Raw genomic sequence first — 26,775 nt, 5'->3', positions numbered from 1 at the left:
CCTCTTTTATCCTTGATAAAATGTTGTGAAATCCTTTCTGAAAAAGTTTGCATAGTTTCTGATAGACACTTTTGCTGTTTTTCTTCTTCTGCACCTCCCCCCGAACCCCCACTCCCAGTAATTTTTCTGTTTTCTTTGACTGGTCTTAAGACTTTTTCAATGATTGTGTTTTAGTCATTTGATTATGATGTGCCTTAGTACAGTTTTCTCTGAGAAAATCTCTCTTAGGTTTTCTTGAGTTTTTTTTTAAAACTAATTTGGAAAAATACTGGCATGATTTCTTCAAATAGCTCACTTGCCCCAGGTGTGGGTTTTTATTTTTTTCTTTGAGGAGAGGGAGGGAATTTTATACATTTGATACTGCCTCAGCACTTGTACTTTTTTCCCTCTTTTTTTTCTTTTTGAATGGTTAATATCGTCATGTTTCTAGTTTCACTGATCTTCTGCAATATGTTCTCTTTTTAATCTTATCTAGTGTGTTTTTATTTCTGATAATTACTTTTTATCTCTGAAATTTTATTCTTCTATTTCTCTTCTCATCATGTTCCTGTTTCCCTTACCTCTTTTAACATGTAGAGCTTATTGATGATCATTGCTTTAATGCCCTCTATCTGTTAATTCCACTAACTTGATCGATAATTCCTGAGTTTCTTTACATCAGTTGACTTTTCTTCTTAGTATGGGGTACATTTCCTGCTTATTTTCATTCCCTCTAATTTTTGTATGGATCTTAGACGTTATGGTGTGAGATTGTTAAGTGAAGAATTTTTTTGTATTATTTTATGTAGTGTTAAACTTTGTATTAAAAAAAACAACTTTGTATTCATAGAAGTTACTTGGTACCAACTAAATCCTTTTGAAGTGTTGTTTTTTTTGTTTTTAAAGCTTTGTCAGCATTGGTCCAGAACATTATTTATGTAGGGTTAATTTAGTTGCCCATTAAAGTTATATCTTTCTGAAGGTTATAATCCATGCCCACTTGAGGATTATTTTTATCCAATATTATAAAATTTTCATTAGTTTGTTTTCGTTTTGTGTTTTGAAGGAAATTTTTTGGCCCAAGAATAGTCTTGCAAGAAAAGATCAAAGCAGAAGGATTTTCTTTACTCAAAACTTACAAATCTACAGTAATTGGTTTCATGAAATAATGCCACAAGGATAATAAATAAAGAGCCTGGAAGAGGGCCAATGTGTATTTGCATGGATGCATGCTTTATGATAAAACTGGCACTATAGAATAGTAAGGAAAGAATTATTTAACAGATGATACTAGAACAGTTGGTTGTCCATACAGAAAAAAATGACATCCTCCATACCACATGCAAAAATCAAATTGAGATTGATTTGTACATCTCAGTATGAAAGGCTAAACTATAAAACTTTAGAGGCTAATATAAGGAGAACATGTTCATGATCCTCCAACGGTCAAAGATTTTAAAAGTAGTAAAAACAACTAATATAAATAAAACAATTGATACATTTTATTAACTTAAAATTAAGAAATCTTATTCTTGTAAGGTTACCAATAGGAGAACAGTGAGGCAAGCCAGAGTGGAAGAACATATTTGCAAAATATATAACAGACAAAAAGCATGTATCAGAATATTCAAAGCACTTTTACAAATCAGGATGACAGAGACAATGGAAAAATGGCAAGAGACATGAAAAGACACTTCATAATATGTGAAAAGTATGTTTAATCTCATTAGTAATGTGAAAAATGTAAGTGAAAACTAAAGAGGCTTCATCATAAACCACTGAAGTGGCTGAAATTAAAAAGATGGACAGTACAAGTTTTGGAGAGGATGTTAAGTTATGGGAACTCATTAAACATTGCTGGTGGGAATGTATGTTATTAAAACCATTTTAGGAAACACTTTAATATTACTATATTAATATATTACTAGGTAAGAAATTACCTAGTAATTTCTTTCCATGGGTATATCCCTGAGAGTAATGTGTGAACTTGTGCACTAAAAGATGTGTTAATAAGTAACATTGGTAGCAGTGGTTTTGTAATAGCTTCAAACTCAATTATGTTGTTCAGCAGTTGACTGAATAAATAAAATTGTGATATATTCATATAACCCAATACTTTTCGACAATAAAAGTGAATAAAGTATAGCTACATGCCATACAGGCGAGTTTTGCAAATATGTTTCTCAAAAGAAGCCAGGAGCAGAGAATTCAAAATTTGTGATTCCATTTATGTAAAGTAAAACACAAAAATATAATGGGTAAAATGCCTGTGTTTTATGTTTATGAACAATTATCTGTTAAAACCAAAAATGCCAATTCCTAATTCCATTACATGCCTGTCCACATTTCTGAACTACTTGCCACATTCATTAAGAAATTTTCTGAGTATAATGGTATGCCCCAAATCCTAATTCATCTTTATAAATAAAGATATAACAGAATTTATATATAGGTTTGATTCAGGTAATAAAAGATTAAAAGTTTTTAATATATCTATTATTTAAATCATAATGTGGAGAGTTAATATGGTTTCTAGTAATGATAATTCATCTTTATACAGGATAGTTATTGGCAAAGCAGTTTTTCCACAAATCATGACGGCTTCAAAAGTATTTGGAATAGCTGCATTTTACAAATGAAGAGAGTGTTAACATGGAAAGTAAGTTGGTGGTGGTTGAAAGACTAGAACTTCATTTTCATTTCTATGCTTTGCCTTAACTGCGTCCTTTATTTCTCTGGCATGTCCCCTGTGAAGACAGGACATTGCTCTTATGTAGATGTAATTAATCTGGGAATGAATGGTTATGTGGATGGGCTTTTAATCTTTTTTTTTTTTAATTTTTATTTTTTTAAGATTTTTATTTATTTATGGGGGGGGGGGGAGAGAGAGAGAGAGAGAGAGAGAGAGAGAGAGGCAGAGATACAGGCAGGAGATGCAGGCTCCATCCAGGGAGTCTGATTTGGGACTCCATCCCGGGACTCCAGGATCACGCCCAGGGCTGAAGGTTGGCACTAAATTGCTGAGCCACTCAGGTGCTTCGGGCTTTTAATCTTAATAAGGGTAATTTAGTCTTTCTAACAGTGATTTTAATAATATTGTGCCCATCTGTAAGGAGCTGAGGATGCCTTCTGGTTTTATTCTTATAATTTACTGTAAGGGTTTATTTTTTTTATTTTTATTTTTTTTTAAAGAATTTTATTTATTTATTCATGAGAGACACACGACAGAGGGAGAGGGAGAAGCAGGCTCCATGCAGGGAGCCTGACGTGGGACTCGATCACAGGTCTCCAGGATCACACCCCGGGCTTCAGGTGGCGCTCAACTGCTGCGCCACCGGGGCTGCCCTACTGTAAGAGTTTAAACTATATTCTTGCTCTACTTTTAGAACTGATTGAAGTAGTGAGGAAGTGAGTCACTGAAAATCACATGACAATGCATTGGGTGTATAAATAAAGAAATAAAACACATTTTATAGGCTGGTCATTCTGAAAAAAATTTTTGAAGTTACCATGTCTTTTTAGTCAGTATTTGGATTATTTATCATGATTAATAATTTATATCATTTTAGAATAATATTTCTTGCTTTAAGGAAGCAAGTTTTACAATTTAGAAACCCTTTAATTCCCTGCACAATGAAATGAAGACAGTGATATTAACATTAAAAAAAATTATTTCCAATTTCCCTCAAACTTAATTTCTGTAGTGAATTTCAGATGCTTAACTGACCAGTATTTGTAACCAGTACATAATTTTTAGCACTTCATTACATGTTGTGTAAAACAAGGGCTATATTCTCTAACAGGAATAGAGCCCAATAGGAATAGACTCTTAACATTTTATTCCTAAGCTTCTCCTAAATTTTTTTTTTAGCATTTTGTTTTAAAATGTCTCTCATGGGACGCCTGGGTGGCTCATCGGTTGAGCGTCTGTCTGCCTTTGGCTCAGGGCATGATACCCAGGTCCAGGGCTCAAGTTCCACGTCGGGCTCCCTGGGGGGAACCTGCTTCTCCCTCCACTGTTCTCTGAGTGTCTCATGAATGAATAAATAAAAACTTTTTTTAAAAAGTCTCTCATCCAAAAACATAGGGTCAGAGCATACAAAAATATATAACCTGTTATTAATCAAAGAAATCCAAACTAGATAGATGCCGTATTTAAACCACTCTTTAGATTTTTACATGACTTCTCTCCTCTCCCCAGCCTATTCATGATTTTCCCTATAACATTCTAAATAAATACATAGTAAGAAGTGATACTGTGTTATGATTTCAGGCAGGGGCACCAATATCTTGTATTTCAGTTGTCTTAACTTTCTAACAAGTAGTTACTTGTTTGGAGGTGTCACAGCTAGGCCATAGCTAGTTTTTACAAAGCTAGAAAAAGGTTCTCCCAATTTTTGGTAGATGCTGCCCTCTGCGAGCGTTCAGTGCTTAGAAAGTGGAGAACAAATCAGATTTCAGTCCCCATTTGCTCTCTCTTGGTCGTGCACTCATGTGCAGGGTACAACCTCCACATTATTCATAGTGGCCTTGAGACATAATGATTTCTTTCTTTTGATAGGTTTATAGCATTAGAATTTGCAGGTCAGAATATGTCATTATACCCACAGACTCTTCAAGCAGTCCCTTTTCTTGTTGGTCAGGGATTATTTTCTCAGTGTGGTCTATACTTTTGTTGATCTTATTTCTTCAGTGAGATGTTAGTATTTTTGAATTTTACCTAAAATTTATACCAACTTAATAAAATTAGGTGGGAATGTTTGTAGGGTACATTCTGCCTTTATGAAAGTTACATAGAACAATACAGCTGGGTTTTCAAGCAATGACCATGAATGTATAATTTCTATATTTGAACTAAAGTTTGTTTTCCTTGTTGGATCATTTCTTTAAATAGTGACTAGTGGCCGTTACTGTGTTCATACAACATATCATTGTATTTTTAAAATGTGTAATTAGATACAACATGTACAATTCTGGCTGAAATGGAATGCTTTAGTCCTTTTCCATAAAACAGTAGTTTAATGATAGTCTTAAATTAATTTAGAATTTGAATTTGTGCCTGGATTTAATTGTTTGTAAGCAATAATGAAAGCATCCTATTTTAGAGGGAACAAAGAAGATTGTTCTTATATTAAAAGTAACTGAAAGATAATTATGTAAGGTCAAAAGTCTCTGATTGCATTAAAAATGAACAGTGAGATAGTTTCCCCCAAGTTTGTCTGACAAACTTACTGTACAGTATAAGTGTTTTTTTTGTTTGTATATTTTATAAGGGAAAGTATATATAGGGCATTGTGTGTGTGTTATGTAGTTGCATTGGCCAGTACTGACATTAGGATTAAAATTATTTGATATTGCTTGATTCTGATTTTTCAAAAAGCTCTTTTAGCAAAGTGGGTAGCTAGTGGAGTTTTTTGCTTGTTTAGGTCATTTTTTCTTCCTGTTTTAGTAGATCACAATTATTTAGTAGATCACACTTATACTTTTTTTTTTTTTTTAAGATTTTACTCATTTATTCATGAGAGACACAGAGAGAGGGAGGCAGAGACAGGCAGAGGGAGAAGCAGGCTCCATGCAGGGAGCCTGATGTGGGACTCACGCCTGGGACTCTAGGATCATGCCCTGAGCTGAAGGCAGACGCTTAACTGCTTAGCCACCCAAGCGTCCCATGGTACTTATACTTAAATGCAGTTAACTTTTCTAATTGCTTTTTCTTATACAATTGAAAGTTCTTGAAGTTAAGAATAATGTAGAAGGTTATCAGTGAAATCTGTAAATGAAATTAAACAGTTCTATTTTAACAATGTCAAAAGAATAAAATATTTGGGAGTAAATTTAACAAAAGTACAATACCTATATACTAAAAACTATAAATCACCCTTGAAAGTAGTTAAAGAAGACCTAAATAAATGCAAAGACAGGAGATTACTGTATTTATGGATTAGAAGACTTAATATTATTAAGATTGCAAACAGATTCAATTACAGAGTTACCATATGGTCCATTAGTTCTGCTCCTAGCTGTATATCCAAGAAAAGTGATGACATGTCCACACACACACACACACACACACACAAACAAACACATACTTTCATAACATTATTCAGAATAGAGTGGAAACAACCAGATTTCCCTCAGCTTGTTGAATGGATAAATGAAACATGGTATATCCATAAAATACAGTATTGTTCAGCCAAAAAAGCAGCGAGGTACTGATAATACTTAACACAGATGAACTTTGAAAACATTATGCTGAGTGAAAGAAGTTACAAAATGCTGCATATTGTATGATTCCACTTGTTTGAAATATCTCAAATAGGCAAATCCATAGAGACGTAAAGCTATTGCCAGGCGTTGCGGAGAGGGAGGAATGGGGAATGATTTGCTAATGGGCATTGAGTTTCTTTAGGGGATGACAAAAATATTCTAGAATTATATAGTGGGGGTGTTTGTACAACTTTGTGAATATAGTAAGACAAACAAACCCTGTATGGTATACTTTAAAAAGATGAGATTTATGACATATGTGAATTATACCTAAATTTTAAAAAAATCACATAGAAATGAAAAAAAAAGTGGCCTACTTCTGATCTAATTTATTATCAAACAAGGATGTTTTTGAGAGTGAGGGATGTCACTTAATTACTCCAGCACAATACACATAAAACTGGCTGTCCCAGTTAAACCGGTATGTATGTTCTCCCTGCTTTTTATACTCTTTTTTCCTCCTCATTGAAGAAATATGAAGAATATAAAACTCTTCTAATATCCTTTTTTTATCAGATGTGGGAAAAAGAAGATTAAGAAAGTCATGTAATTCAAAGAAATGGGAGAGAAGGTATTTCTTAATGAAAATGAGCATAAACATATATGTTAAGTGCAACGTGTAGCTATATACAGTTAGTACTTTTTTCATTTATGTGATTTTGTCACTTCATTCTCACACATAGCCAATTAGTGTTTGAATGAATTAGGAGTTTTGTGTTGTTATATAATAAAGCAGTTTCTCTGACTAGATATGTGTATCATAATCTGTGGAGCTTTTAAAAGTTACTCTTGGTTGGGCATTAGTCTTAATTATGATTTGATAGTTATATTGTGGAGTTAGGGTAAGTTCATGCATGCAAAATATGTTTCAGCTCTCTAGTTGAATCTAGTATTTTCTTTTTTTTTTTTTTTTTTTTTTTTTAATGTTTATTTATTTATGATAGTCACAGAGAGAGAAAGAGAGAGAGGCAGAGACACAGACAGAGGGAGAAGCAGGCTCCATGCACCGGAAGCCCGATGTGGGATTCGATCCTGGGTCTCCAGGATTGCGCCCTGGGCCAAAGGCAGGCGCCAAACCGCTGCGCCACCCAGGGATCCCTGAATCTAGTATTCATTTAAATTGAGAACTATTACCTTAAGTCAATGAGTTTTATTGATCTATTAAAATATACAGTTATTATTGTTTTGTGCATAAATAGTAAGTAGCAGTAGCAACTGAGGGAATCTCATTCTAACTATACCCACCTACCATTCCTCTCTACCAGCCCTGTATGTTGGTCATCCAGAAATTGTGATTCTTTTAATTCTCCCAAGCACTGAGGTGGGAGGAATCTTATTTATTTATTTAGGTTACCTTGAGGCAGGAGGAGTAGTGGGAAGTAGATAAAAGCTGCAGTTCCTTTGCAAATATTGAAAATCTATTTCTGGTAGACCGGGAAGGGTATCATCATCACTATATGAAATATGAGGGCTTGAGAGATGGAAATCTTTTAGGGGGTCAGAACACTTTAAGTTAGCTGAGAACTGCTTGTGGCCCATTGTAACGGCAGGTAGATTGCTCTCTGTTGTTTGAACTGGGAGAGGATACGATGCAATGTCGTTTTTTTTCCACACCTCTAGTTTCTCTTGTGCAACCATGCAAAGTTTGGCCGAAATTCACTGAAAAGTAGCATAGACTCACGATGTTGAAGCTGTATGGCTCCTCAAAGATTTTGTAATTCAGCTTATTTAATGATGGATCATATCCATCTACTATGTCCCATAGTTTTGATAACCTTTCTTTAGCCACTACCTGCATAGTTACAGTAGGGATGCGGTATTATTATACTATACATGACATTAGAGCCAAAATTTTGACTGTGTCTCCTTCTGTGACTTTGGAAGAGTACATGCCAGTTTGGCTCCCAAATGAAGCAAATCCTAGCTTCCCCATAGGATTATCATGGCTTTTAAATGAATATAGCATACGTTAATGTCTAACATAGCTGTAGGTACATTGGGTAAGTGGGTATGTTACCTTTCCTTTTGCAGTTCAATGAAGAACAACTGACTACTTTCAAAAGATTGTCTCTTAAAGAGTTTTCATAGCCTGGGGTCTGAAATCTTTCTATATGTCGATTTATTGCATTAATTTATTAACTGTATGGCTGTTTATTGAACATCTGTTTTGGACTAGGCACTTTGGTAGCTGCTGGAGTTATGGGGGCAAATACAACATACTTGATCTTCTCCCTCATTGAGCTTACAGTTTGGTTGGAGAAAAATGAATAATTGTACAAGTAATTAATTACAGTTGTGGAAAATGTCATAAAACAAGTATAATGTGCTCTGAAAGTGTATTAAAAGGTCTTGATATAGTTTGGATGTTAGGGAACATTTTGGATGAAATAATGCTAATACTGAGACATAATGGATCTGTGGAACTCACAGTAAGGGGAAGTGCTTGGGATGAGACCTAGCAAGAGAGAGCAAGCTGGTAGGTAGTATATGCGAAGGCCCTGCAGCAGAAAGCATATAGCAGCTTTGTAACTACAGAAAAGCCTATGTCCAGAAACTTACAGGTAGTAGAAGGCAAGGAATGAGAACGGGGGTGGGGGGCAAGATTAGACAGGGTTCTTCTCTAGGCCATGTAAGGGTTTTTGGACTTTAAGAACAGTAGTGACATTTGCATTTTAAAATCACTGTAGTGAGAATGGGGAACTTGGATTGGAGAGGAATAAGAATGCCTGCTGAGACCAGTTAGGTTATTGCAAAGCCTAGGCTAGAGGTGGCAGTAGCTGTTTTTGGAAGTAGAGTACCATGCTATGACTGGAGATGTGAGTTCAAACCAAATCTTTTAACAGCTTTGATTTTGTAGGCCATGTAGTCAGTGGAGATTTCAAGACTTTTACCTTGCCAGTACTTGTTACTACCTACTAAAAATCAGCAAAAGACAAGCTTAGTAAGTCTAGCTCCTTTTTCATGATCTGACTTTGCGAGTAAGTACTCTTTTTTCTTTTTTTCATTAAGCCCTTTGCAGAAAGCCTTAGTCGGAGAGGCACATTCTTTAAAAACAAAAACAAACAAACAAAAAAAAACCAACCAAAAATCTATCAGCTACTTTTACTTCTGTGCTATTAGTTGATACGGAATGTCTTAGGTACTGAATGCTTTTAAAGTAATCAAGTTTCTTTTGGTCAGTGGATACACTAGTGAGAACTGTGGCCATAGGATTCTTATTACAATGACGAAAAGAAATCTCATTATGAAAAAAAAAAAAAAAAAAAAAAAAAAGAAATCTCATTATGCCAGGAGAACCTTTCTGAAACAGATAATTGAAGTTTGATTAGTTTGGTTGGATGTGAGAGTATTTTGAAGCAGTCTTACAAGGCACTTTTGAATTTTAGGAAGCAGTGAGTAACTAAATCACCAAGCTTACTGTTCCACTTTTTCCTACTTCGTCTTTGTCACAGTCATTTGTTAATTTGCCTTTTATTTTGGATATGAATTATGATCTGTGTATATTACAAGAATTGATTGCTCATTTTTGAATGCTGGCTTCTGTCTTCCCAACACTGCTGTTGTTTAGCAGTTTTTAATTAAGGGCTCAGTTCACACATCATTATTTCTTGTAAAGAAATATCTGGGGTGCCTTTAGGGTATCAGAAATAGCTTTCTTTAGAATTATATAGGAAACTCTGATTTTTAAGATTATATATGTACTTTGTCTATATTTATTTATAAAGCATTTTGTATTCTATGTTTTCTATTTCTAGCCTTCTCTGTATCATCTGTTATTTTGACTTGGATTCCAAAGGTTTTGGTCATCTTACAAACATTTGTCTTTTTTAATGTCTAGAACAAAAGTCATAAAATGAAGTGATAAATCAAGGAAAGAATATTTATGATCTGTTATGAAAATGACCTACCTGAAACATTTAAAAATGATCTCTAATTTATTCTTTGGGAACAGATTGTAACTAACTCTTAAACTGTTTGCATGTATGTATTGGGTACGACGCTTTCTTTGCAAGTACCAGAAAAGCTACCCAAACAGTAAGAATTTTACCACCTTGTCTAATAAGAAATTCAAAGTTAGGTTGGTTCCATGGTTGGTTAACTTGGGTCCCTCTTCTGTCTTTTCTCTGTCACTTTTGTGTTTTACTGTTTTATTCTAAATTTATTTAGTTGTCCTTCCCAGTAGCATAGTCCATTAGCAATATATGATTGACCTAGATTGTGTTTATACCTGTGGGTTGAAAAAAGCAATAATTAGTCCTAGACTTCTTTGCTCTGGATTGTTCTAGCTTATTTTTTGCTTCATCTTTTATTTTCGTTGTTGAAACTAAAGGAATTTGAATTGTCTCCTAAGTATCTAATGATGTTTAATTTTTTTTTAAAGATTTTAATTATTTATTCATGAGAGACACAGAAGGAGAGAGAGGCAGAGACACAGGCAGAGGGAGAAGCAGGCTCCAGGCAGGGAGCACGATGTGGGACTCAATCCTGGGTCCCCAGGATCATGCCCTGGGCTGAAGGCGGCGCCAAACTGCTAAGCCACCGGGGCTGCCTTTTTTTCTTCTTCTTCTTTTTTTTTTTTTTTTTTTTAAAAGATTTGTGTTTGTTCATGAGAGACACCAAGAGAGGCAGAGATACAGGCAGAGGGAGAAGCAGGCTCCCTATAGGGAATCGATGCGGGACTGAGTCTCAGGACCCTGAGATCAGGACCTGAGCCAAAGGCAGATGCTCAACCACTGAGCCACCCAGGTGCCCCTAATGATGTTTAATTTTAAGTTAACATATATATCAAGGGAAATGATCATTAAGTAAAGCAGAGAGACTGACAAGTACTTCTGTCTGTAATCAGAAGCCCCTCAGATGATAAAGAATCTTGTCATTAAATCCAGTCCATGTCTGTGGTATAATATGAAAAGGGGTTAAAAAGAGTAAATAACTAGTGATGAAAATCCAATGTATTTTAATAATGAACTTTCAGGGAAAATTAAGAAGTGATTTTTCCTTTCATAAAAGACAACTACAGGTTCCTCCTAAATAGCACTTCCTTTTATTCTAAATGTAAGTTTCTTACAGGTTTATAATATCTGATGAATTTCTCTAAATATTTTATAAAATTAGCAGAATTTGATATTGATCTTTTGTGTGCTTCTCAACTCCTCATTTTTGGCTCCTTTGCTTTTTAGATATTCCATAGCTGGCAGCTAAGCATGTGTTGCTATTAATTTTATGACCGAATGAGTACTTGGAGTTGGATTCAGTTGAGTAATAATAGTTTTTAAAGCACTTGATATGTGCCAACTGCTGAACAGTTACTTTATTTTGACAAATTCTCATAAAACCCTATGTAAAATGTATTATTACCATTTTATAGATTTGAAAACTAGAGGTAAGATAATTTTACCTGATTGTAGCCTACAGTCCTGTATCTAGTAAACAACTCTTGATGTTTAAAAAGTGGAGAAAATTTTGTTTGTGTGTCACCAAGAGGGCCTCTCTTGTATCTTTTTGCACTGTCTCTCCAGTCTTTCTTGTGAGCATGTAAAACAGGTCCATGGAAAAGAACACATTCCCTTTGGGTTTTCCAGAGATTCTAAACTGTCTAGCCACTCAGCCTTTATGAATGCTTTTAAATATGAACTAGTTTTGGGCAGCCCCAGTGGCCCAGTGGTTTAGCGCTGCCTTTGGCCTGGAGTGTGGTCCTGGAGACCCAGCATCAAGTCCTGCGTTGGGCTCCCTGCGTGAGCCTGCTTCTCCTTTCTGTGTCTCTGCCTCTCTCTCTCTCTGTCTGTCATGAATAAATAAATAAAGTCTTAAAAAAAAAAAAAAAGAACTAGTTTCTTACCAGCTTTTGTGGTAGCAGCCTATTTGTCTCCTGTTCTGCCACAGGTGAATTAATTCATGTGTACTGTATGCTGGGAGAGTTTTGTCATCCTTTGGAATTCCATTCACGTGGTTGCCCTGCAACCTTACGGTTTTGACACACTTAAGAAAAGTTTTACTTCTGTAGGTTATAGGAGTCTTTTTGTTAGTGTAGGAGCAATGTTATTTTTTTTTTTTTTTAAGAGTGTGTACATGTTTGCACGTGACTGTATGTTGGGGTGTTGTGCAGCAGAGGGAGAGAGAATTTTAAGCAGACTCCATGATCAGTGTGGAGCTGATGCAGGTCTTGAGATCATGACGTGAGCCAAAATCAAGAGTCAAACACTTAACTGACTGAGCCACCCAGGTGCCCCAGGAGCAATGTTAACTTGAGGCATTTTAAGATTCTTAGCTGAAGTTGTATAAAGTGATTTTTTTTTTTTTGTAGCTAGACTTTAAAATCCTTTCTTTTATAAAATTGAGATTTTCAAAAACACTATTGATAAATTGCTCTCATTGGCAATTAATGTTAAGTGTACATTTTCTTAAGTCCATAATACTGTTTTAGGTAGGATTTGGATTTAAATTTTATCTTAATTCTCTGGGGGTATGCAGTGAAATTAGTTGAAATTGAAAAGACTCACTGATGATAGAAGTACAATGGAAATATACCAGAATTTCTTGGGGTGCATTTGTTAATTATGTAAAATAATCTTTCTACTCTGTAAAGAATAAATTGTTGTCTTGATTCCATTTAAGAATGAAAGGCTAGACTCAGAGTCATCTTCCTTCTGTTTATAATGGCCACAGACTTGTTAATAAAGCAATGCGGGGTAAAGCTTTTTGTTCCCTGATTGTTTTACATTCTGTGTCTATAGAAAACATAACCTGATCATAACCTGGAACGCTATATGGAGCTAGAATATTCTTATGGGACATAACCTGGAATGCTATATGGAGCTAGAATATTCTTATGGGGATGTATGTATTTCCTATTTGTGCTTTGATACGTTTATTGTTTTTCACATATTAACTAAATAAATATCGTTAACACTTGAAGTTTTATTCCTTACCTTTGGCTGTTCTGAAAATACATTTCTCTCTAATGGTAGTCAGTATACCTTATCAGATAAACAGGGCAAATTTCACTGAATTTGAGTAATTATTTTCCTTATGATCTTGTGTGTCTCTCTGTCTGGAAATCTGATTGTCTTGAAAATATGCAAAGTTTTTACCTTTTGGGAATTGTCCTTGTCTCTGAGAATATTATTGAAAATGAGATCCTTGCTTGTATAAATGTTGCCTAAAATATTATATTGTGATGCCTTTATCAGTCCCACTTCTATTCCTGACCAACTTTGGGATTTTGGGTAGGCTTCCTGTTGTCTCTGGCTGCAGTTTACTTACGTGTAACAGAGATTGGTATCCATGTCTATTTTTAACTATTGGACATGAAGCATTTTAAAGTAAAATGAAGGTTTAGGAAAAAAGTGTTTAATGCAGATGAATGTCATGTCACCACCCTTATAGGTGATTTTTTGTTAATGCAATCAATGATGGGAAATTTTCCTCCATATTTCTGGTTAGATGTCACTGGAAAATGATAATGCTTATTTTCTTGGCTCTAATTATTGACAAATTTCTTTTGATTTTTTTTTTCTTTTGATTTTTTTTATTGTACTTTGTAGCTTCAGTATATATTTATAATTAATTTTGTTTTTAACTAACCAACATAGGCTTTTGAAATGGCAAAGAAATGATGCCTCTGGGCAACTATGAAATTGTTATTGCATTCTTTCTATGTGGAGAGGACATATCCATCCCTTGAGTTGTAAAACATTTACCATGATTACTGTGAGAAAGACAGCAGAGAGGTTCATTATAGAGCTATCACACTTGATTTGAGAGGATTTGGAAAAATTGACGTAGGATTTTTTTTTTAAAGATTTTATTTATTCATGAGAGACAGAGAGAGAGAGAGAGAGAGAGAGAGGCAGAGACACAGGCAGAGGGAGAAGCAGGCTCCATGCAGGGAGCCCGATGTGGGACTCAATCCCGGGACTCCAGGATCATGCCCTGGGCTGAAGGCAGGCACCAAACCACTGAGCCACCCAGGGATCCCCTGACGTAGGATTTTTTAAAACTCTTTGCAGCATATTGTTTCCCTAAAAGTGTGAAAGAAATTTTGTGCAGAAGAAAATGGTATCTTATTTGTCTGTTGAAGTCAGGATGGTGAAGTATTACATTTTTTTCCTTAATAATGATATCTTTAATAACTCTTTGGATGTCCTTCAACTTTCCTATCATTTCAGTGGTGATTTATGTTGTCTATATAGTATTCACAAAGATACAGTCAATCTTTGTTCAGCAGAGATTGTACTCTTCAGATGATACTATAGATTTCATTTTTAGAAGTGTTTTATAAATATTAATTAGAGTTGTGGAATGTTAGACCTGAAATACTGCGTAGCATTTATAGAACACTTTATATGTGCTTGGCACTCTAATAAGGATTTTATGAACATCACTGCATTTACTCTTATGAATACACTTGTGATACATATGTTATTATCCTCGGTTTAATTTGTTTGGCATAGAGAAGTCAAATAACGTTCCCAGGGTCACACAATTAATAGCAAAACCAGAATAAAACTATTGATGTCTTCTCATCCCATTTAAAATAAAGTCCATATATCTCCTGCTTGCTTCTTCAGTATCATCTTTTCTCATTTTCCTACAAATAAATGCCTTTTGCCCTAGTCCAGGCATTCTAACTCCTTAGGGTTTTTCAAAATTTTTTCATACCATGTTCCCTATATCCCAGTAAACATATTAACAAACTTGAAATCAAACAAACCAGTAAACGCTTCACTGCTCCTTCCTTCACTGTTTGTAAATGATGTATGTTTGACCCTTGAACATAACAGGTTTGAAATGTGTGTGTCCACTTAATACATGGATTTAAAAAAAAATACAGTATAGTTCTGTAAATATATTTTCTGTAGCTTACTTATTGTAATTGTAAGAATACAGTATATAATACATGTAACGTACAAAATACCTGTTAGCTTTGTGTTATTGGTAAGGCTTCAGGTCAGTAGTAGGCTATCAGTAAAGTTCAGAGAAACAAAAGTTTGCATGGTGGAGGGAGGGGATGGGCTTCCCTAACTCTTATGTTGTTCAAGGGTCAATTTATGTTTGTCATTGAATGTAACGTTGTACTGATGTTTATTTACAGGGTTCTCTTGAAGATAGATTTCTAAAAAAAAATAATTTGGACTAGAATCTCTACGCTTCTTTTCCCTTTTAAAATTCAACACTTGAGGGCAGCCCCGGTGGCGCAGCGGTTTGGCGCTGCCTGCAGCCCAGGGTGTGATCCTGGGGACCCGGGATTGAGTCCCACGTCGGGCTTCCTGCGTGGAGCCTGCTTCTCCCTCTGCTTGTGTCTCTGCCTCTCTCTCTCTCTCTCTCTCTCTCTCTCTCTCTCTGTGTGTCTTATAAATAAATAAATAAAATATTAAAAAAAATTCAACACTTGAGACTGGGTGGTGCAATTGGTTGAGCCTCTGACTCTTTATTTTAGTTCAGGTTGTGATCTCAGGGTCATGATTAAGCCCTGCATCAGGCTCCTCTTGGCGTGGAGTCCGCTTGAGTTTCTCCCTCCCTACTGCATGCACACTCTCTTTAAAATAAATAAATAAATCTTTAAAAAAATTCAACACTTGAGTTTTTAAATATTGAGTTGTAAAATAAAAAAATTCAAGCATTTGGTTTTGAGTCTTTTGTAGTGTTATTTTAACAAATAATAGATGTTATAGTAAAATTCAGTGGAAAAAGATGATTTCTATGAACCGTTAAATGAAAAACAATATATGTGAAAACAAAGTTGTAAAAGAATAAATATAGTATATTACTTGTATGTAAGAAAAATTATTTTTGTAGAAAAGAAATAGGAAAAACGGTAAATGTTGGAATTAGTTATCTGTAAGAGGGAGGACGGGGAGAGAAGTAGGGAAAAGTGGACATTCTCTGATTCTAGATTTTAGTATGGTTTGGAATTGTAGAATCATGTTCATGTTCTATATATTGAAAAAAATAAGAACAAAAGATTTTATTAAAATTAAAGAGTATCAGGGAAAAAGTCCTAAAATTGAATGCAAGTGGAAATGAACCCAGTGGTATAGAGAGGAGCAACCACCATCCTGAAGAGGGGAAAAAAGAATTGATCCAAATAACTTTTGAACATAGTACTCAACTTTATCTGCTTATTCTATGGGGGGAAAAAAAGAAGTATAAAAACAAATACAGAGCTCTTCTTTAGTGATTTTTGTTTGTTTGTTTGTTTGTTTTTGTTTTGGTAACAGGATAAGAGAGGCAATTCTGAAACTATTTGGTATATATTGTGCTTCTCTCCCTGGGGGCTTTTGACCCCTTGGGGACATTTGCAGTTTCTGGAAGTATTTTTGATTCTCATGACTAGAGGGGTGCGCTGCTGGCATCAAGTGGGTAGAAGTCAAGTTGTGCTACAAAATGTGCAATGATACATAGGATTCCCATCCTCCTCCACAACAAAGAATTATTTGTTCTAAATTGTCAGTAGTGCTATAAGAGAAACTTTGGATTAAGCAAATGAATTAATGTATCGATATTGTTGCAAGCCGAGGTTCTTACCTTAGAGGATGGGAAGAACAAATAGGGAATAGAAGAGGCAGAGAAGAACCTTGTGGGAATTGGAGGTATCAATATGGACATATGTTTATATTTTCCTAGAAATGGCTTAAAACAATGGCACTACAGTAGCAATGAGCACACCAACCACCACTCAGATCTTGGCTTCTAAATACTATTCCCCAGTGAAGGGAACCAGAATCACTTGGATAAATGGCTTATTTTAGGGATGGCTCAGGAAAGTACCAGATGAGGGACACCTGAGTGGCTCAGCGGTTGAGCGTCTGCCTTTCGCTCAGGGCGTGATCCCAGGGTTCCGGGATCGAGTCCCACATCAGGCTCCCTGCATGGAGTCTGCTTCTCCCTCTTCCCATGTCTCTGCCTTCTCTCTCTGTGTCTCTCATGAATAAATAAATAAAATCTTAAAAAAAAAAAAAGTACCAGATGAGTCTAGAACATCTTGTTGGGCTGAAAGTAAGGAAGTGCTTGCTCTAAGCAAGGATGAGTCATATTTGAAAGACCTAGGACCCAGTTTGGAAGGGTGGGGGAGGGGGGTCCCACTCGCCAAATCAGGAATAATTTGAGCATCATATTTAATAAGGATTAATGGCTTAATGCTCATTGAGTAAAAGGAATATTGAAAATAAATAGTAGTGGACTTGGAAGACCATCATTTTATAATTGTTGTGGTATAGATTGGTTTAGGTAAGAATCATGAAGGCATTCCAAGTTCAGGGGAAACGTTTGAGGAGTAGGGTATTTGTAGGGGTCTAACATGTTTTCCCACAGATATGTTATTTGCAAGAGGGAAATAGATGTATACAGCAGAGAAATTAGAAGACATTTTGATCAGATAATCAAAATAAACATCAGAAAAGAGGTAGATGAACATCAGGTGCCTCTGGGTGTGTGGTAAGAAGAATACAAGATCACTTATGCAATATTTTGTCTGGGAATTGTGTGGGAACATCAGACAAACCTAAATTGAGGAATATTTTATAGAAAAATGCCTTGTATTCTTCAAAATGTCATGTAATGATAGGTAAAGGCCCAGAAATTCTCCTAGATTCAAGGAGACTGAAGAGACTGACAACTATGTGTGATCGCGTAGGTTCTGTAATGAAGGAGGGGGAATAGCTCTAAAGACTATTATTAGAACAATTGGCAAAATTAGTTTATGGCTTGTACTTTAAAGTATTGTATCAGTGTTGTGTGTCCTGAATTTGACTAACTATACTTTGGTCATATAAGAAATATTCTTGTTCTTAGGAATTTCTGTTAAGTATGGAGGGTTACGGGGCGTGATATATGCAACTTACCCCCAAGTGGTTCAGAGCATAACATTCTAAAACTTATGTATGGATTATAGCACATATGCGCTGTCATACCATGAGGAATGAAGGAGAGAATGAAGGCTGTTTTGTAACTCTCAGTAAGTTTGGAATTATTTTTAAAAAGTTAAAAATACTAAAAGTTAAAAAATAACAATGTTTCTAAATGGTTGTAAATATTAATATATGGGCTAAGACTTTTAAAATATTTTCTTAAGCATATGTGAATTTTAAATTGTGCAAGGATGGTATAGTAGGTCAAGGAAGATGTGTCCCAAAGTGTGGACAAAGTTGGAGGAAGAGGCTGCTGTGATGCCCCTGGCATGGCTATGAAGGATGGGAGAGGGAAGGAAGGAGGGAAGAATTAGGCAATGGGTTTGGTGGCAGGGTTTCTTTGTCTTGCTAGTGTTGGTAGTCTTTGGCTTCTCCCATCTCCCGCATCATAATTTTGCCAACAGTGAAATGAAGAGTTTTCATAGCCAGACTTTTGACCTGGGGTAGCCCTGGACTCGGGGTCCACTGGTCAAGGCTAGTGTTTGGCACCAGAGACTTAGCTGCTCTGGGAAAACTGATGCAGGGCTTTTAAATTCCTGATCGTCTTACTAAGGCAGGAGAGTCTGTTAGAGCATTTTCTGGAGTTTACATAGACCTGGATTGAATCTTGGCTCTGCTGTTTGGCAGCTGTGACCTTGGAGAAAAGATACTTAGGGCCTGGGTTTTCATTTTCTCATGTTTATGATGAGAATAATAATTATATCTCCTAAAGAAGCTGTAAAATTTAAGAAGATAAATGCATGTAAAGTGCTTTGCTGTTATGTACTAGAGCCCTTGAAAGACTTCCATTTCTCCATTGAATCAAGTAATACATAATAGAAAATTTACTCATTGTCTGAATCCTGTGGTTATGAACTTACCTGATGACCTGACTGTGAACATAATGTGGATATTAGAAGATACAGGAAAGGCCTGATAGAAAACTTTTTTTAAAAAAGTATTTTTCCCGGGCAGCCCCAGTGGTGCAGCGGTTTAGCGCCGCCTGCAGCCCGGGGTGTGATCCTGGAGACCTGGGATCGAGTCCCACGTCGGGCACCCTGCATGGAGCCTGCTTCTCTCTCTGCCTGTGTCTCTGCCTCCCTTTCGCTCTCTCTGAATAAATAAATTAATAAATCTTAAAAAAAAAAGTATTTTTCCCAAACTGGATAGCAAAATGAATGGAATAGTACCTGTTTCCCGTAACTATTTGAAAATTGCCAATTATATTTTCACGTTTAGGAAGAAGGCTCTTGATTGTCCCTTGAGTCAAAAATTTGTTGAACAAAAGTGTCTCTCTAAATTAGGAATTAATTTTCAATATTCCAACCCTTTCAGAAAATGTTCCCCAGATCTTTTTTGATGAAGTACACATGTGAGATGAGATTCTTTGGTCCAATTTACATTAAAGCTAAAAATTGGAGTTGTCTTCCTAAATGAAATGGAACTGAATCCTTCTGTAATACTAATTTTTTTTTTACCATCTCATTCTTATTACTGAAGATAAGATTTTCAGGTGTGCATTTTTACAAATTAGCTAATTTGTTGATACCATGATTTTATATGTATTATGTATTATATATTACATATGTTTATATATGAAGTTACCATATAATGTACTTATAATCACCATTATTATATATTATATATTACATAGGTTTATATATATATAGTTACCATCTAGTCATGGTACTTATAGTTACCATTATTATATATATTATATATCATATATATATATTTTTTTTACCATATAATTATGGAAACCATATAAACATACCAACAGTATATGTAAATGCTTCTATTTTACTTGATATTTAATTCTGTTTTCATTATTTTAAGGCAATTTTCCATTTGTGGCAAGATCTGTTTTCTATCAGTAATAAAGTTTTATATTCAAATAATTTATTAGAGTGAAAATGGGAACTGATGTAAAGAAAAAATAGGTAAATAGTAGTGTTAAGAGTGGTACTTGGGAGAAAGATTGAGAAGTTAGTGTATGAATGATTAAAGTTAAGAAACAAGGGCCATGTTATATAGTAGAAAAAGTCCTGGCTGTTTGAACCACCTGAGACTTTGGAGGGTACACTTTTCTTCTTGGATTCCAGCGTGTCTGCTGAAGGGGTGGGGATTATAATACCAGATGATTTCTTTAAAATTTTTTTTTCTGTTTTTACCTTTATTTGCATTCATTTTATGCAGAATTTACCAGCCCTGGGGCCATAAGTTTTTGTTTCATCAGTTTCTTTTGTAATACCTCTTTCTTCTGCGCAACCTCGTCTTCTGGTTTAGGAACAATCTGCTCATTTTCAGTAAGGGTTGTCTCGGTGTGCTGGGAAGAGCTCCTATCTGGGTTAATCTGACCATGAACCCTGTAAATTCTATGCCACATCGTGGGGACTTTGTTCACCTGGATGTGTTCAATGACCAGAGAATCTACATCTAAACCCTTAAGCTCAGCACTACTCTGCAATTTTAAGCATGTGTAGTAAAATTCAACACTCTTTTTTGGCCTGTGTGCAGCCCCACTCCACTGTTGTAGTAACAGAATGACACATATTGGGTGTGCAAAGTGCTATCTTTCGGATACTTGGTGGCTTTTCAGGTATTCATACTCTTGATGGGCTGGGCATTTTCACGTGTGTTCTTAAAGTGACCGTGAAGATTTGAACCTCTTGATTAGCATGAATTTGTAGGGTTTTCTGGGTCAAGTGAAGAGCGAACCATTTTCAGAGGTCACCTCAGGCCTCTTGGGGAAGAGAAGGAGCAATACAAGATGATTTCTAAGGTAATTTGAAAATTATAGGATTCTGTTCTTTTTCAAGCATCTTTTTTTTTTTTTTTTAAAGATTTTATTTATTCGTGAGAGACACAGAGAGGCAGAGACATAGGCAGAGGGAGAAGCAGGCTACCCACAGGGAGCCCTTTTTTCAAGCATCTTGATTAAAGTTTGGTTAAAAAAAAAAAAAGGTGTAGATTAAAATGGGTCCTGGAATAGTATTGACTCAGCACTTCCCCCTTTTCTTCATTGATAAACTATTTATAGAAAAAGGAAGAAATCAGAATATCTACTAAGCTTAAGGAAAAAAATTTATACTATATAGAAACTATATATATGATATATGTATAATATACTTTTATCTCATGTTTTAGTTTGCTTTTTTTATAAGGTATCATCTTAGATACCAATTTGACTTAATTATTGGAAATAAATTGCAAGATAATATTTTTAATTTTTTTTGATTTATATTGTGTGTACAAAAGATGAATATGTTTCAAGGGAAATAAATATGTGAAATAGCAGCATCATAGTAAATACTCATTTTTTTCTGATCATAAATATTAATATCATGCTTGGAAATCTATTTGTTAGTAGTAATAGTGAATCACTTTCCCTCCAATATTTACAATTGCGTACTCTTTTATTCTAGCCCTGTGTGGTACATATAATATGTATAATCTTAGTTTTCCTCTTAATATAAAAAGTTAGTTTTAGATGTTGTCAGGTACCAAAGGTTATGCAGCTAATTTAGTGAAATGTCTGTGGCTCAGATCTAGGTTTCTTGCTCAAATAGTAATAAGCATAGTGCTTTGAAATTCCAAGCAAGTTGTGAAGAAAGAGTAATTGGAAATGGCACAAAATGCTGAAACAGAAGGAAGATTTCAGTGATCTTTAAAGTTCATGATTTTTTTTCATATTTTTTTTCTTAAATTTAAAAGCAGCCATTGCTTGTCTTTTGTAGTAACTTTTTCCTTATCCCAACAATATTTATTTTAGAAGAAAAAAACTAGAATAAATTCTTGAAAGCAGAATGCATTTTTCAAGAAAAGCTGATTTTTTTTTTTTTGAAAAAAGTTAAATTATTTCTTTAATGTTGGCCACATTGTTTCAAAACCTTATGTCTAGAGGATAGTTTTGGGCTATTTATTTGCAACAGTAATATTTGTTCCTTGGGACTTTGGTGCTATTTTTTATGTTTTGTCTCTAGGTGAGCATGTTGTTTCCCACAATATTAATAAGGACTATATGCCCAAGATTCCCAAAAGCATGTTTTCAGCTCTGATGTTTGAGTCTTATATCTAGCGTCCCGTTTGACATTTTCAATTGTATGTTTTTTGACGATCTCGTTTAATATGTCCAAAATTGAATTAAATTCTCTTTTCTCTCTCTCTCTCTCTCTCTCTCTCTCTCTTAAAGATTTATTTGAGAGAGAGAGAGAAAACACTCATGAGCAGGGGGAGGGACAGAGGAAGAGGGAAGGAGGAGGAGAAAGAATCCTCAAGCAGACTCCCTGTTGAGCACAGAGCTCAATAGAGGGAGGGCATGATCCTAGGACTCTGAGATCAAGACCTGAGTAGAAATCAGAAGCTAGCTGGCACTTAACTGATTGAGCCACCCAGGTGCCTCTTAAGTTTCTTTCTTTTAAAGCAGTAATGAATAATTAAAGATTTTCTCTTGTTAAATACTTGATTATTTGTTTAAAAAGTTCAGTCATTGATTGGACATAGTTTTACTTTTATTACAAATTCTTTAGTAGTTTTTGAAAAAATAGATTTACCAGAATCATCAAAATGAGATGTTCTGATGAACTCAAAGGTTGATGTTTATTTGATAAGAGCTAACCTTAAAAAGTAAAGTTCACCTTCTGTTTAAAGTCCATGCTCTTAAAATATTTAGTTATTTAAGCAACAAAGTTCTTTAAAACAGTAAACAAAATTGATTTAAAAAGACTGAACATCTGTGATCAGTATTAGTATGAATTTGAATGTTAGATTTTATATTTCTTTCTTTCTCTCTCTTTTTTTTAATTAAGTAAACTCTACCCCCAGAGGGGCTTGAACTCATAACCTGAGATCAGGAGTCACATGCTCTAATGACTGAAACAGCTGGAGTTTTTAAAATTAAGACAGCAGAATCCATAGTGGGAGTCTTTTTTTTTTTTTTAAATCTGTTTCTGATTTTATAAAAATGATCTAGAAAGAATTTTGGTTAACTGAGAGTTCAGCTTAAACTAATTTTCTACTTTAATGTTGCCTGAATACAGATACAGGCCTTGGGATTTAGTGTGATTCCACCCTCCCCCCGTACTCTCTCTCCCCCAAGGATAAGATACATTACTTTGTGGGAAAAATGCCCATCCCTGTTTACCAAATATAAGTATTAGTTTCAGAGGTTGGCTTTATATGTTTCCATTTCTTAAACTTATTTTAGTTTTATCGTATAGAAAAATTAGTACTCGTTTGACCTGATGGGTTAATGGTTAGCTTAAATTAATAAAATCATAATCTACAGTTGTTTTAAAGGTGTGTAATGTAGCTTTTTGTTTTTTAGTATTTGTATTTTTTGAAATTGTGGTAAAGTGTACATAACATAGTATTTATCATTTTGACCACTTTTAAATATATAGTACAGTGGTATTAAGTAAACTCATACTGGTGTGCAACAATCACCATTTATCTCCAGAACTTTCTTATCATCCCATATTAAAACTTTGTACTCATTAAGCAGTAGCTCTCCATTTGTCCCTCCCTCTCATCCCAGGTAACTATCATTGTACTTTATCTATGAATTTTGACTACTCTGTGTACCTCATATAAATGGAATTGCCTAATATTTATCTTTTTATGACTGATTTATCTTACCATAATATTTTAAGGTTTATTCATGTTGTAACAAGTGACAGTATTTTTCAGCTTAAAAAAATACTCTGTTGTGTGTAGGTAACACATTTTGTTTTTCTCTTCATCTGCTAATGACGTTGGGATTGTTTCCACCTTTTAAGTGTGAATAATGCTCTTGTGAAGATAGATGTACAAATATATTATTCAAGTCCCTGCTTGCAGTTCTTTTGTGTGTAGACCGAGAAGTGGAACTGTTGGATCAAATTATTATTCTCTATTTAATTTTTTGAGTAGCCACCATACTGTTTTCCACAGCAGTTGTGCCATTTTACATTCCCAAAAATAATGCACAGGGTTTCAGATTTATTCACATTCACATTAAGGCTGCTTGTTTTTTGCTTATTTGTTTTGAGGATAGTTATCCAAATGGTGTGAAGTGGTGTGAAGTGGCATGTCATTGTGGTTTTGATTTGCATTTGCCTAATGATTAGTGATGTTGAGCATCATTTCATGAGCTCATTGGCCATTTGTATATCTGCTTTGTAGAGATGTCTATTCAAGTCCTTTGCTTATTTTTGTTGTAGAGGCTTAGGGATTCTTTATATATTCTGGATATTAATGTCAGCTAATATGATCTATAATTATTTTCTTCCCTTTGATGGGTTGCTGTTTTACTCTTTTAATAGTATCCATGGACACTTTGACATTTGGCCATGCATTCATGGATTTGTCTGGGCTTTTTATTCTATTCCATTGATCTATAGGTCTCTCTTTATGCCAGTGCCATACTGTATTAATCACTATAGTTTTATAGAAAATTTTGACATTCGGTAGTGTGCATCCTCCATCTTTGTTCTTTTTTGAGATTGTTTTGGCTATTTGGAGATCTTGAGATTTCATATTTATTTAGGATGACTTTTCATATTTTTGCAAAAAAAATATCATTGTGATTTTGATAGGGATTGCATTGAATTTGTAGCTCACTTTGGGTAATACTGACATGTTAACATTAAGTCAGTCTGTGGATATATGGTGTATTTTTATTTATTGTATTTTCTTTAACTTTTTTTTGTCAGTGTTGTTTAGTTTTCAGTGTATAAGTCTTTTACGTTGACTAAGTTAATTCCTGAGTGTTGTAAAAATTTTGATGCAATTGTAGGGGCACTTGAGTGGCTCAGTCAATTAAGCATCTGACTCTTGATTTTGGCTTGGGTCATGATCTTGGGGTTCAGGGATTGAGCCCCTGTGGGGAGCCTACTTGAGGATTCTCTTCCTCTCCCTCTGCCTCTTCCCCATCTTGGACAAGAACACTTATTCTCTAAAATATTTGAAAAAATTTTTTGATGCTATTGCAAATGGAATTATTTTCTTCTTTCAGACTGTTCATTGTTAGTGTACAAATGCAACTGATTAAGTGTTCATTTGTATCCTACTATTTTGATGAATTTGTTTATTAATTCAGCAGTGTTTTTTGGAGTCTTTAGGGGATTCTATATATAAGACCATATTTGTAAACAGAGATACTTAACTTTTTCTTTCCAGTTTGGAGACCTCTTATTCCTTTTTTATTGCTTAATTGCTTTGTCTAGAACTTCTGTTGTTGAATCTAAGGGGTGAAATCAGTCATCCTTGTCTTATTCTTGATCTTAGAAGAAAAGCTTTCAGTCTTTCACCATTTGAACATGCTGTAAGCTGTGGGATTTTCCTAAATGATTTTCTTTCTTTTTTTTTTTTTTCTAAATGATTTTCATTATGTTTTTATTATGTTGAGGTAGTTTCCTTCTATTTCTGGTTGATTGCTTTTATCATAAATGAGTGTTGTATTTTGTGAAATGCTTCTTTTGCATCAGTTTTTAGAGGGTCGTGGTTTTTCCTTCTTTCTCTTAATGTGGTGTATCATATTGATTAGTTTTAATTTTAGTATGTTAAATCATTCTTTCATTCCAGGAATAAATCCCACTTTGTCATGGTATATAATCCTTTTTAAGATGCTGCTGGATTTGGTTTGCCAGTATCATCTTCAGTACTTCTGTATCAGTCTTCATAAGGGCTATTAATTATTTTATTGTCTAGCTTTGATACAAAGCAATGCTGACCTTGTAGAGTAAGTTAGGATGTATTTTTTTCCCTTCAGTTTGGGAAGAGTTTGAGAAAGATGTGGTAGTTTGGTAGAACTCCCAGTGAAGACATCAGGGTGAGTACTTTTCTTTGTCAAGAGGATTTTGGTTACTAAAATTCAGTCTCCTTTCTAGGATCTATTTAGCTTTTTCTGTTTCTTTTTGACTCCGTGTTGGTAGGTTTTGTGTTTCTAGGAATTTGTCCATTTTATCTAAATTATCCATTATGTTGGCATTACTGTTCATCATACTCTCTTATAATTATTTCTAGAATTGGTAGTAATGATCACACTTTCATTTCTCATTTTAATAATTTGAGTCTTGCTTTCTCTTAGTCCATCCTAACTAAAGGTCTTTTTTTTTTTTTTTTTTTTTTTTAACCTTTTGGAAAATCAGCTTGTCAGGTTTAATCTGATTGGTAGTGAAATGAAATAGAGAAGCCAGGCAAAAGTTGGTTGAGGCAAGCTTTTAATAGGTTGCGCTCTTGGGCAAGGTGTCGTTCCCCCCCCCCCCCATGCCAGCAGGGGAGGGGGGCGGTGTCGCGCCCCAAAGGAGTACATGTGAGCTTTTTAAGGGGGGTGGGGTGGGTAAGAGGCTGAGTCTGTTTGGGGTGATAACTTATGCCCTTATATGGGGTTTGGGTAAGGTGCAGTTCAGGTTTCCTGCATAGGCCTTGTCTCCCCATGATGACGTGTCCTTGGGCGGTCTGCTGGTGATGGGAAAGTTCCCAGGTGAGAGTAACAAGATGGAGGGTCTGCTGCCATTTTGTTGGTGCCTCCCTATCCCCCTTGACCCACTGGCCCAACACAACTTTTGGTTTTATTGTGTTTTATTCCCCCCTTATTTTTCTATTTTTCTTTGTTTTGGTCTTTATTATTTCCTTCCTTCTGTTATATTTGAGTTTGCCC

At 35.0% G+C, this 26,775-nt stretch overlaps 1 protein-coding gene and 1 pseudogene across 16 annotated transcripts in view; one reads left to right on the top strand and one right to left on the bottom strand.

Moving 5' to 3' along the window:
• Positions 1-26,775, top strand: part of MEF2A (myocyte enhancer factor 2A) — a 190,052-nt gene that overhangs the window by 37,564 nt on the left and 125,713 nt on the right. For 3 of the 16 annotated variants that reach the window (XM_038532675.1, XM_038532678.1, XM_038532679.1), the window contains one exon: positions 2,540-2,638. The exons of the other annotated variants lie outside the window; for them this stretch is intronic. The gene's annotated coding sequence lies outside the window, so the exon portion shown is untranslated. The remainder of the gene's footprint in view (positions 1-2,539; positions 2,639-26,775) is intronic. 16 annotated transcript variants of the gene reach the window in all.
• Positions 20,323-20,855, bottom strand: LOC111095195 (annotated as a pseudogene).

The sequence above is a fragment of the Canis lupus genome, chromosome 3 (genome assembly GCF_011100685.1).
Source record: "Canis lupus familiaris isolate Mischka breed German Shepherd chromosome 3, alternate assembly UU_Cfam_GSD_1.0, whole genome shotgun sequence".
Taxonomy (NCBI): domain Eukaryota; kingdom Metazoa; phylum Chordata; class Mammalia; order Carnivora; family Canidae; genus Canis; species Canis lupus.
This window is presented reverse-complemented; position numbering and strand designations above follow the sequence as displayed.